This window comes from Zonotrichia albicollis, chromosome 5 (assembly GCF_047830755.1).
Source record: "Zonotrichia albicollis isolate bZonAlb1 chromosome 5, bZonAlb1.hap1, whole genome shotgun sequence".
NCBI lineage: Eukaryota > Metazoa > Chordata > Aves > Passeriformes > Passerellidae > Zonotrichia > Zonotrichia albicollis.
In genome coordinates, this window is record NC_133823.1 from 10,053,581 (window position 1) to 10,065,166 (window position 11,586).

Consider the following 11,586-nt stretch of genomic DNA (forward strand, 5'->3'; position numbering starts at 1 on the left):
GTTGGACTTTATGATCCTTCTTGGGTCCCTTCCAACTCAGGATATTCTTCCATGAGCTAGGAAAAACCAGAGCACTTGCACAGGATGCAGAGAAGGCCACTGTTGCTCTCAGGATGACTGGTGCTCCAGCTTAAACCAACCAACCAACACAACAAAAAAAGGAGATGAAAAACTGTGGTTATTTTGTTTGCACAGGTATTTGCTCGACTTTTAAGAGCCAATATGACTTGGTTTCTTTTTTTAATTGTGGGCACAGGTATCCTTGAGATTGTTTCTGAATGTGTTAATTCACAGTTGTTCCTGTCTTCAGGAGTGGAGCAGACTCCAGAGAAGGAAAGCCCCAACTGATGCATGCATTAGAGTCTGAGACATCGAGTGAAAGGAGTTCTGCCTTTCTGCAGTTTCAGCAGCTGGCCAGGAGCAATTTAACTTCACAGGGAAGTTTTTTCTCTTAGACACATGTATAGGACACATGTATAGACAGTCTGAAGGGACTGTGTTATCAGCTCTGGTAGCTGCTAGGATTTTTAGTGGTCCTGTATAAAGATAGCACAGAGCCATTCACATTCAAATAAGCAATAAAAGAAATGCGTTGTAGGAACGTGATTCCTCAGAGATAAGATTACATATTTCATTAGGGAGAGACAGAGCCTCATCAGCTTTGGCGCCTCATCGGCTTTGCTGCTGCGGGGCTCCCACAGGGATCAAGGTTCACATATTGCTGCAGGGCTTGAAACCTGTGCCCTCAGGAGTGCAAAACTCAGTAATTAATCCTACCCTAATAAATTTTTTTCTATCTTACTGTTTCCAAGGTCATGCCTGCCCCACGTGCTTATTTGTCAGACAATGCACAAAAAGTTATCATAAATTTTCCCTCATCTATCTTTGGGCAAACCTGTGGTATATCACAGGATTACTTAAGGTTAGCAATACAGAGTTCAACCTTTCACACTTCTGTTTTGTGCTTGGCCACGTGTGAGGCACATCCATAATGTGCATGAGAGGTTTAGTTAGTCCACAACACATAAACCCTGAGATGTTAAACACAACGTAAGTGAGGTATCACCTTATCACACAGTCCCTCCAAGCAGCTTGCATGTTCTGTTTAAATATTAAATCTGGCTGAAGGTCACCACCAGCTGTCCATTAACCAAAATAAAAGGGTAAATCTGCACAGCAGCAACACCAGCCAAGGTGTGTCTTGAGCTGTGCCCCTTCTTTGTTTGGAATGAATAGAGCTTTCACCTCAACACTGCAAGGCAATGTTTAAAAACATCATAAAATTTTATTACAAGGAGAAGAAAACACACCTTGTATGAGTAATTGCTATTGAAAGATTAAAGGTGACAAACCTCAAGGAATGGATGTAGACATTGAGTCAAATGTTGATCAACATGATGCTTACCAGGAATTCTCCTGAGCTGCAGATCAGGCTGGCATGATACTGTGCCGTATTTCCAGCTTGGTGTCAAACCTCTCAGGTGTCACCCTGTTCTTCTAAGTTCTTCTAAGCCTTCTGATGTTTACATTTTTGTAATGAAATTTCTCACGCACATTTCATGTAAATAATGATTGCTTTGCATTCCTTTCTGGAGGAGGAGAAATTTGATAAACTCTTGGTTTGACCAGTGTAGCTGGAGAAGTGGCAACTACATCCTCCAATCCATGGTCACTTTTAAAAATCTGTAAATATTACAGTCAAAAATAAACTATGCTTTTTTGCCTTAGATGTTTCATGCATGTCTTATGCAGGTTGTTTAGCATTCCCATAACAATGACTTAAACTGTGCCCCAGAAAAGTACCAGTTAAATCACTGTGATGTTAACATCACATATTTCACTTGAGTGGGAGATTTCCTAGCAGGTTCCCTGTTGCTCAGAGTGTGCTGCATTTCACTGATGTGTTCACACCTTCTGAATTTAGGCTTAGAGCTATAATCCTTCACAACCTTGCTTTGTCTTACAGGTGTTTTGACTCTACCTTGCTATTCAGGCCAAAACCTGGCTTAGTTGAGAATTAACACATCTGGGAGATATCTAAGACCTCTGTTTCCTCTCAGTGAACACAACAGTCTCTTAAGCTGCTAACACCAGATTCTTCTAGCATGTTTCCATGTCTGCAGTCATGTTTTCCTCCCCAGCTCTCTGATTTCTTTGAGACAGCAAGTCCCAGGGAAGGAGTTAAAGCACCCCAATGTCAAGCACTGCACCCTCTGTGAAATGTCCTGAACAAAGGGCAAGGACAACTTTATAGATACCCTCAGAGTTTTTACACCCATTCATGGCTGTTCTAATACGTAGCAGTGGCTGAGATTTTTTTTTTCTCACTGCTAAATTGTTGTGATCTTTGGCTGGAAAAGAAATGCTTTGTCATGGTGAAATTGCCTGTGGACAAACAGCAGCAGCAGAGGGCAGTGCTGAAGAACTGTCCCTCCTTCATGTGCTAACTGTGGAGCAGAGAAACAAGAGGAACTCTCAGCATCCTTCTTCCCTGGTGCCCTCTGGTGACTGACACTGCTCTCCCAGCTCACGCTGCGCGGGATCCTGAAACACAAACCTGCTTTGGGGCCAGGCCTTGGGGAAGAAAAGAAATAGTATCGATTTGGTCCATTAGTAACAGTGTCGGATGTGAAACTTGGTGGTCTGGTTTATTTCCCTGTAGTTCATGCAGGCAGCACCACCACTGCTCTGCACCAATAATGAAGGAACAGCAAAAGATCTTCTTGGAAACATAGAGAACCACCCTGGAAATGTAGGAAGGCTGTATCAGGAGAGGCTTGCATTAGCTGTGCTTTTACCACCATCCACTACATCAATACTCACACTGCATTAGCCTTGAAGAGAGGAGAGTATCTGATCTGATGCTCAGGGTCATACCCCACTACATCATCTCGTGTCCCTGTGGGATCAGTGCAGAGCTGGGGATGTTTAGCCTGGAAAAAAAGGAGGCTCAGGAGAGACTTTATTGCTCTCTACAACTACCTGGAAGGAGTTTGTAGAGAGATGGGGATCAATCTCTTCTCCCAGGTAAACCAGTGACAGGATGAAAGGAAACTAAAGGAAATGTCCTCAAGTTGTGCCAGGGGAGCTTTAGATTGGATATTAGGAGAAATATCTTCATGGAAAGAATGGTCAGGCATTGGAACAAGCTGCCCAAGTGGTGGAATGACCAGCCCTGGAAGTGTTAAAAAAATGTGTAGATGTGGCACTTGGGACTGTGGTTTAGTGGTGAACACGCAGTGTTAGGTTGATAGCAGGACTCAGACTTGGAGGCCTTTCCAACCTTATCAGTGTGCTTTGTGAGACAGCCTGTCTCCCACTTCTGGGAGCCCTTCAGACTGTTTGCAAACATCCCCCAACTTAATTTCTGCCTCTGGAAGCAGTGGGAGCACCTCTCCTGTGGTGTGTGCTGGAGCCAAAATAGCTCAGGGTTTCAAATAACCCAAGGTGGAACACCCATTGCCTGTAATTAGCATACCACGTCCAGGATCTGGAATGAGTTAAAACTCAAGAGAAAGCCAGGCGTCCCTAACACCTGGGGAGAAGCTTTGCTGGCAAGAGCATCTTGTGCCTCAACAGCAGAGCAGCCAGAACTGTGATCTGGAGCTGGAGGATGCAGGAGTTGAAATCACTTAGAGCATCAAATACCTTGAGCTTTAAGCAGCTGGAGCATTTATCAGTCAGAGCTGTGAGAAACAGGAGCATCCCTAGACACACCAGCTGGGGTGTCTATCAACTGGAGCCAGGGTGTTTGTCACCCAGGTGCCACATGGGCTGTCCTCTGCAAGGAGCTCTATGTTATCTTATATATCAACAGTTCTAGCATCATTATAGTGCAAGCATTCCATATCACCAGAGTTGCATAACCCCTCGATGTTTCTCACAGGTAGCTCCTCTAAGCACTGACTGTTCCTGGTCCTTGCAGCAGCTATCTGACTCCAGATCCCACCAATCCACTCTTTTATAACACTGTTCTTATTGGCTACAGGTGTGGCCTGTTAACATCAGGCCTGCTCCCAATCTTTAGTAATTGGTTCAGCTGCAACTCATTGGGGAAAAAGATTATATTCCATACCACCTTCATTTACCCACCCTGTATCCCCCTACAGCTCTACCCAGCAAGGAGCCTGGCCCCTTCTCTTGCTGATTAAATACAAGTCACACACTCCTCACAGGTGAAGAGTCCCTCTCAGTCCCATTCCTGGCAGCAGAAGTGAGATGAGGGTGAGCCAGGCTCCTCTGGGCAGCCCAGCTCCGAGGGGCCACAGGCTGTGGTTGCAGGTGAGGAGGCAGCAAAAGGCAGTGGAGTCCCCTCCGTAGCTAAAAAAAGAGAGACACCAGTCAGTCAGAGCTCCTGGTGGCACATCCCAGAGACCCTCAGGAGATGCCTGTCCCCCTCCCTATCCAGAACAGTCACATCCCTCCCAGAAGGGCACTCCAGGAAGGGCATTTGCACAAACCCCTCAGTGAAGCAGGGTGCACTTTGCCCTGACTGTGTGCACAGGAGCTGTACCCACAAACACTGGGCTGTCCCCAGCACTACACAGAGCTCCTGGCAATGGGGTGCAGCTGAACCAGACCCCAACAACTCTTGGTTCACCTTTCCTGAGCTCCCTTCCAAGATCCCAAGGCCCCCAAACATTAGGCACAAACCTCCTAGGATGGGCTTTGGTCTGGGGGACTGTGACAGATCCCCACATGGTGTTGACCCCCCTCTGGCATTGTTTGCCCCCCACCCATACTCATACAGTGCCAAGAAAGGCATCAGGAACAGAACCAACCCAGCCAGCCCTCAGAGGGGATCTCAAGTGCTTATTCATCACCCACAATGAGGTTTTCCTGGTTATGCTGGGCTTCTCCCACCCTAGCCAGCCGTGAGAGACCCCCTTGACAGCACGACTGGGTGTGGGGCTGTTTGGCCATCACTGTGGGCACTCACCAGGCATTGCCTGCAGCTCCTGAGCCCCTTGACACTCCTTGGATGAGGTAGGCACTTTTGGCTCTCCCCCAGGCCTGGGCCTGGCTGCTCCTGGCTCCTTGCTGCATTTCCACAGCACGGCCTGGGCAAACAAAGCCCCATGAGAACACAAGGGAAAAGCTGTGTCAAGAAGGACCTGTCTTAGCACCAGCAAGGAAAACGATCATCATGAGCATCCCGGTGTGAAAAACGCCAATCTCTTGTTTTCAAAATTTTAAAAGTTTAACAGTAATAAAATGGTTATAAAAATAGTAATACAATTAGAGTAATAATAATGTGGAGAATTTGAATTAGGACAACATGAGACAACAAATACAAAGAGTTACGGACATCCGAGTACCTTTCTCTGGGCACGAAAAAGGACACCACTGAACAAAGGATTAACCCTTAAAAGCAACAGCCTGTTGCATATTCATACACCCTCATACAAGATGTATAAATTTCATTCCAATACGGGATTCTGTGTGGTCATCATCACCTTCTTCCTTCTAATCCTAACAGCGCCTTCCAGGCAGGAAGAAGTTTGTTTCTTTTGATAAGAGGACAATAAATTCTTCTTCTCTGAAAGATTTAAGTGTTCTGTGGCTGCTATCTCACTGCAAGTCCTTTCTTTAAAAAAAGTACCCTACATAGCATCGTTTCTATTTTAACAATTTTTGTAACCTAAAACTATATTTCACACACTACTTAAGAGAATTAATACAGCATTACTTTGCAACACAACACATATAATATTGAATTTAATATTTGCGAAAAGCCAATCATAGAATACATGCATTTTTCACACCGGTCTCGAGGGAGGCATCACAAGAAAACCACAACCATCCTGGCCCCAGCAGGCTGGCAGCAGCCTGAAGGGAGGTGAGAAAGCACAATGCAGGACTCCTCGAGCAGGAAAGGAAGGTTCAGCGTTACTGACAGAAGCGCCTCAGGACCCGGAAAACATCCCTATTTCGGACATAAGCAGCCGCGGGGCGCGGGGACTGCTGCCTCTCCAGGGCTGACTCCGGTCGGGAATTGCTGCCACGGAGGTGCCTCCCCTGGGGGTGCGGTGGGCAGGTCCATGTCCCTCGATATCCCTGGGCCATGGTGCCATCCCAATGGCGCTCAGCCCTAGAGTCCCGGTGCTCCTGGGGCGGGACAGATGAGGCAGCGCGGAGTTCTGGCACAGCCCGCAGGGATCTCACGGGAGAAGCGGGATCCCCGAGGAAAAACCTAGCTTGCTGCGCCTCCTTGTGTGCACCACGAGGGTGGAACACCGGCAGCAAGCGGGACAGCCAGGGACCGCCCGCTCCGGGATCGGGATGGGGTTCGGGTTCGGGATCGGGATCCGGGCAGGTGCAGCTTCGGGCTTTAGGACTCCGTGATGCGGAGCACCTGCGACAAGAGGCTTTTCCTTCCTGCCCGCTGCTGGCAGCAGTTCGGCGAGGGTCGTGCTGGTAGCACCCTAAATAATGAATACAGGTGAGTGATCTTAAGTACATACTCGCTTTAGTAGTGGTGATTTGCAGTTACTTCTAATAAAGAAATTCACAGAAACAAAACCTCTGCGTCCTCGCGTCTGCTCAGCAGCCTGCTGGCTGCTTCTGGCTCGTGGTGGAGGACATGGGAACTGTGAAAGTTCATGGCTTTGGCCCTGGTCCCGATGGACCAACCTCTGCATGCACTGGAGGAGAAAGAGACCCAGGGAGGAGACTCCATAATCAAGGATGCACGTAGAAGGATGCCAAGCAGGAATGACTGTCAGGGAAGCCCAAAACAGCTAACACTGTGGGAGGAGAGATGGGGACAGGGAGCATTTGTCAGTCAGGGAGCCCCGTTCTGGGGACACACTGGAAAGAGGGGAGCTCAGCACTCCTGGCTGTGTGGCTTAGAAGTCCTGGATCTTGGGTGCTCTCAGCACTCTCGTGGGCTCCTGCAGCAGCAGCAGGGCCGTCACTGAACCGGCCCCCTCAAACCAGGCAGTTGCATGTGCTGTGCACTGGGGCTCAGAGCCGGCCCTCAGCCCTGCTCCATTGGCTGGCAGGGTGCACAGGGATTTGGGACCAGGAGGGAGCAGAGGCGGCCCAGCACTCCTGTGACATCAGTTCCCACAGCAGGCACACTGCCAGCTCCCGGCTCCGGCTGGCACCACAGCGCAGCCACCTACCCCTGCTCCTCTGTGCACGTTTACGCGTGCGAGCACACACGGACACGGCGCCAGCAGCGGCACAGCCTCGCCCCTTCGCACCCGCGGCAAATGCAGCGGAAGCTGTGCCGGTGAGAAGAGGCCAGTGGAAAAGGTATTTTTGAATAAATTCCCGTCCTGTCCTGCAGGTGCCAGCACAGAAGCACAGATTTGACAGAGCCTCCGGGCCCCCTGCAGCCGTCTCTGGGCAAAGCCCCACCTTTCTCTGTTCAAACCAATAAACTTTAAACCAATCTGAGCCAGAACAACCCCAGTCCCAGACTTACCTCTTCCCTGTTTGTCACCATGGTAGGCAATGGATAAACCTTGGCACCCCCAAGCCCCAGCTCTTCCACCCAACACCCACGAGCTGCAGGGGTCTGACCCACAGAGAAGACATTCCCGTGGGATGGTCTCTTCACAATGTTTGTGTGGAGAAAGCAGAGTCACTGGGAATCCCACAGTACCACCAGCACTCCCCACTTGTGTCTTGGTGCTGGGGATGGTCCAGGCATCCATAGGGATGGGTCCAGTGCTCTGGGGCCTCTTTGAGCAGAGGGCAATGTTGTCAGCAGCTCTGCACATTGGTGGTGTCTGCAGAGAAATTGTTCCCATAGGAGATTTGGCTTTTGTTTTATCTTCTCCTCACTGAAGTTTGTGGTCTGGCCTCATTCCACTGTGGGTGGGCAAGAGAAAGCCTCATTTACCTGACAACCTCATCATGCCTCTGGCCACACAGCCTAGAAAAGTACAGCACCAATTGTGATGCTGCAGAAAGACACAGGGACATAAATAACAGAGCACAGGCAGAAAGACAGGCAGTGCTTTTATTGATGGCTTTACCAAGAGAAAAGGGGATCGAGCACAGTGTAGGCAAACTCCTCATGGTGCACATCCCAACATCCAGGGCAGCAGCAGCTCCTGCCTGCAGCGATTCTACAGGGTGCATTGAAGACAGCAGCATCTGCAATGGGATAGGAGAGCAGGATCACCCTTTACTCAGCCATTACTGCTCTGGCACTGCAGCAAACCTGTGTCTGGAGTCAGGTGCCAGAGGAAAGGGAGACCCCAGGAAGGCACTGGTGCTGTGCAGCAGTGACAGAGCAGTGCCAGCACCCCCAGTTACCAGAATATGCCCGTTGTCCTCCTGCGGTTGATGTCTCTCTTCAGCTGGCAGAGCGCACACAGGGTGCAGCACCAGATGGAGCAAAAGTCTCGCAGGATGGAGCCCTGTGGAGCAAGGGACAGTGCATGGAAAACCCCTTCCCACACCAAGTGTTAAACCTTTCAGCCTTCCTATTTTACATTGTCAGCACCCCATGGGACCTCACCTGGGCCCTGCAGCATCCTGCTGCTCATATCCAGCAAGAACTGGGATGAAGCAGCATGTGCTGGGATTACCTCCAGCTCACAGTGCTGAGGCAGATATGTCCCTGACTCCTGGCCAGCTGGGATGCTCATGCAACTCCTGGCCTCAGCCCTTCCCCTTGGGCACCCCTTTCTCCTTCCTTGAGCCTCCAGCTCAGCACCCATCCAGTGGCTGTTGTTGCTGTGGGGACAGGCCCCCGAGCTGGGCACTCACTGAGATGTTGTATCTGGTACGATACAGGGTCCTCATGGCCACACTAGAGCCACACAGGCAGCACTCGCCCATGTCCCCAACCACCTGGCAGTTCAGGCAGAAAAAGCAGAACATCTAACAGAGACCTGTGGGACAGTGAGATGTGGACTTTGCCGACGGGTGCAAATACAGAGGGGGCAAAGCCAGCTGAGAGCTGCGGCTCCTGACATCAGGCAAGAGCTGCTCTGCCTGCAGGACCCATGGGAGTGGGGTTTGTGGCAGGGGTAATGCTGCAGGAGGAGTAGGAAACACATCACAAGCAGCAGCAGGGATGAGGGCTCCGTATGTACTCACATACACTGCAATCGGAGCAGCAGCCCTGTTTGCCACTCCCCAACAGGCTGTTGGGCAGCTGAAAACTGGGGTTGGACTGTAATCACAGTTTGAGAGGCCATTGCCAGCACGGGCTCAGGTCCCTCCAGGCAGTTTGTGGTCTGGAAAGAAAAATCATCAGAAGAAGATGCTGCAGGTGTTTCTGAAGTGGGTGTCTTGCTCAGGCTGCTGCATTCAGAGAGCTCCTTGGGGAGTCCCCACTGCCAGGGTAATGCTCCTCTCACCACAAAGAGGGGGGCACAGCTCTGCCAGAAGCTGCCACTACCCTCTGAAGGAAAGCCCTCTCTAAAATCAGCCTTCCACCAAAGGCAGCAGCACATCATCCTATGCAAGTAAAACGTCTGTAAAACAAAGGTCCCTCTGCTTCAGAACTGCAGTGCTTCAACACCTCAAACTAGTCTTTTCATCTCCAGGTCATCTTTCATTGCTGTCTGCGTAAAATCACATAAAAATATCTGTGTCTGCATTTTGGGCAGGTTCTGGGGGGTTTGTTTTGTTCTGTTTATGATCACAGTCTCCCAAAGTTACTACTGCTCAGTTCTAGTCTCCCCAGGCTCTCAGGAGCCCTGCCACCAGTTCCTATCCTTCCTCCACTGAACTGTCTGTACCAACAGGTGATCCTCCTCTTTGTCGGTCTTGTGGGGTCACCGTGGCCTTCCTCAGCAACAGGCTGCATTCTCGGAGAGCAGGAAACTTCCTGCTCCACAGTACCATCCCCAAAATCACTTGACCAAAGTAACAACTCCACCTGCACCTCCATCAGTGGCCCCTTCCCTCCCTGCCACCCCTGCAAGGCGCAGGACCAGCTTCTGCCACTCTCAGTTTTGGTTTTGGAGCTTTAATTAAAACAAACAAAAAAAATTTTGAGGATTCTCCCACAGTACTCCCATGCAGACACATTCCTTGCCCTTTGTCCAAGCTCAGCACCACTTTGTTAAGACTCTAAGAGGATTGTTTTCACACCAGAATTGCTCAGTTACAGTAAGTTAAGTATTAAATGACACAAGAAATGGGGCGGAACAATTACTATGCCCAGAACTCAGACTGTGCCATTGAGCTCATTACCTAAATCAGAGTGGCACCGGCTGTGGCACTGCATTTGCACTGACTAATGGCAACAGGTGGCAAAGGGTTGCTGGCTCTGCTGGAAGCTCTTGTGACTCCCGAGCAAAACAGACACATCCCAGCTGTCAGAAACAGCCTGTTGCTGTAGGATGAGCCCTTGTTCCTGGCAGTCCCAGGAAGAGGAAAAGGGTTGCTGAATTATGGTGTAAGAGGGAAGAAAGCTGGTAAAAATCTTCACATGGTTTGCTTCTGAGTTTTTGCAGCTTTCTGCAGGCAGTGGAAGCATGGCTAGGCTGTCCCTACCTGAGACACCTGTGAGTGCAGCAGGGGACACTGCATCCATCATCCCTCTCTGGTCACCTCCTGGCCCTGCCTTGGCCAGCTGTCCCTGTTTGTTCATCTGTGAGACCTCAGGTGATTCCCATCCCCGCTGCAGCCAATGTAACACCTCCCAGCAGCCCTTTCAGGAAGCCTTGCACACAATGATTTAAGAGGAACCAGGAGGGGCAGGGGAGGAGACAGACCCTGGACAGGCTGTGCAGGGGTGAGCCCACCATGGGGCTGGGATGTTCAGCAGCAGGCAGGACCACAGGGACCACAGGGAGAATTGTGCACAGGAGCAGCAGCAGCAGCAAGAGAAATTTTAGGGACAGGATTCCTCCAGTCAGGCTTCTCCTTCCCCTCCCCAGGTATGAGCACACCACATCCCTGCACAGGTGGTGGCTGCAGTGCAGAGCAGGCAACACCAAGGAGAAGCCTCCGCCACACACTCAGCTACTGAGAGATGGGCCAGGCCCAGCACAAAAAAATGTATCGCAATTTCACAATTCACGCCACCATGGCATCACCAGCCATGCTGGAATGACTGATGGGGGCAAAAGCATCCTGAGGTGCATGCAGCTTCATTTCACCAACAGCCAAGGTCATAAAGCTGTATCTATAGGCACTGTATGTGCACAAATACAGTGCACTATATGAGCAACACAGTGCAAAAACTGCTGTCGTCCACCTCTGCTCCCCACATCTGTCAAGATGCCATCAGCAGCACCCACCACACTGTAGTTAACCCTGAAGCAGCTTTCCAGGTAGAAAACCTCACCTTTGCTTCCACCCTTTCCCCTTGCCCAGCATCACCACTTCAGCCACAAGCAGTTTCTGTACCAGCCCAAAGCAAAGCCATGCCACACGTACTTTCCAAGCTGTCCTTGTCCCAGGAGAGACGTGTCCTTTTCCTGGTTCTCATGCTTTATATGCACTCTGGCAAGTGACCCCTGCTCCCTCTGACTAACAGAGCGAATGGTAGCTTAGGTGCAGCTCTGCACAATGGCAGCTTCCCTGCTGCATTCCTGCTGCCAGACCTCACCTCTCCCCACCCAGTCGTTCTCCAGGCCCTGAGCCCTGGTGGGAGAAGTTTTCCAAGAA

At 50.3% G+C, this 11,586-nt stretch overlaps 1 pseudogene; it reads right to left on the reverse strand.

Annotated features, from left to right (window-relative positions):
* Positions 1 to 8,267: 8,267 nt before the first annotated feature.
* On the reverse strand, positions 8,268 to 9,161 carry LOC141729021 (placenta-specific gene 8 protein-like; annotated as a pseudogene).
* Between the last annotated feature and the right edge of the window lie 2,425 nt (positions 9,162 to 11,586).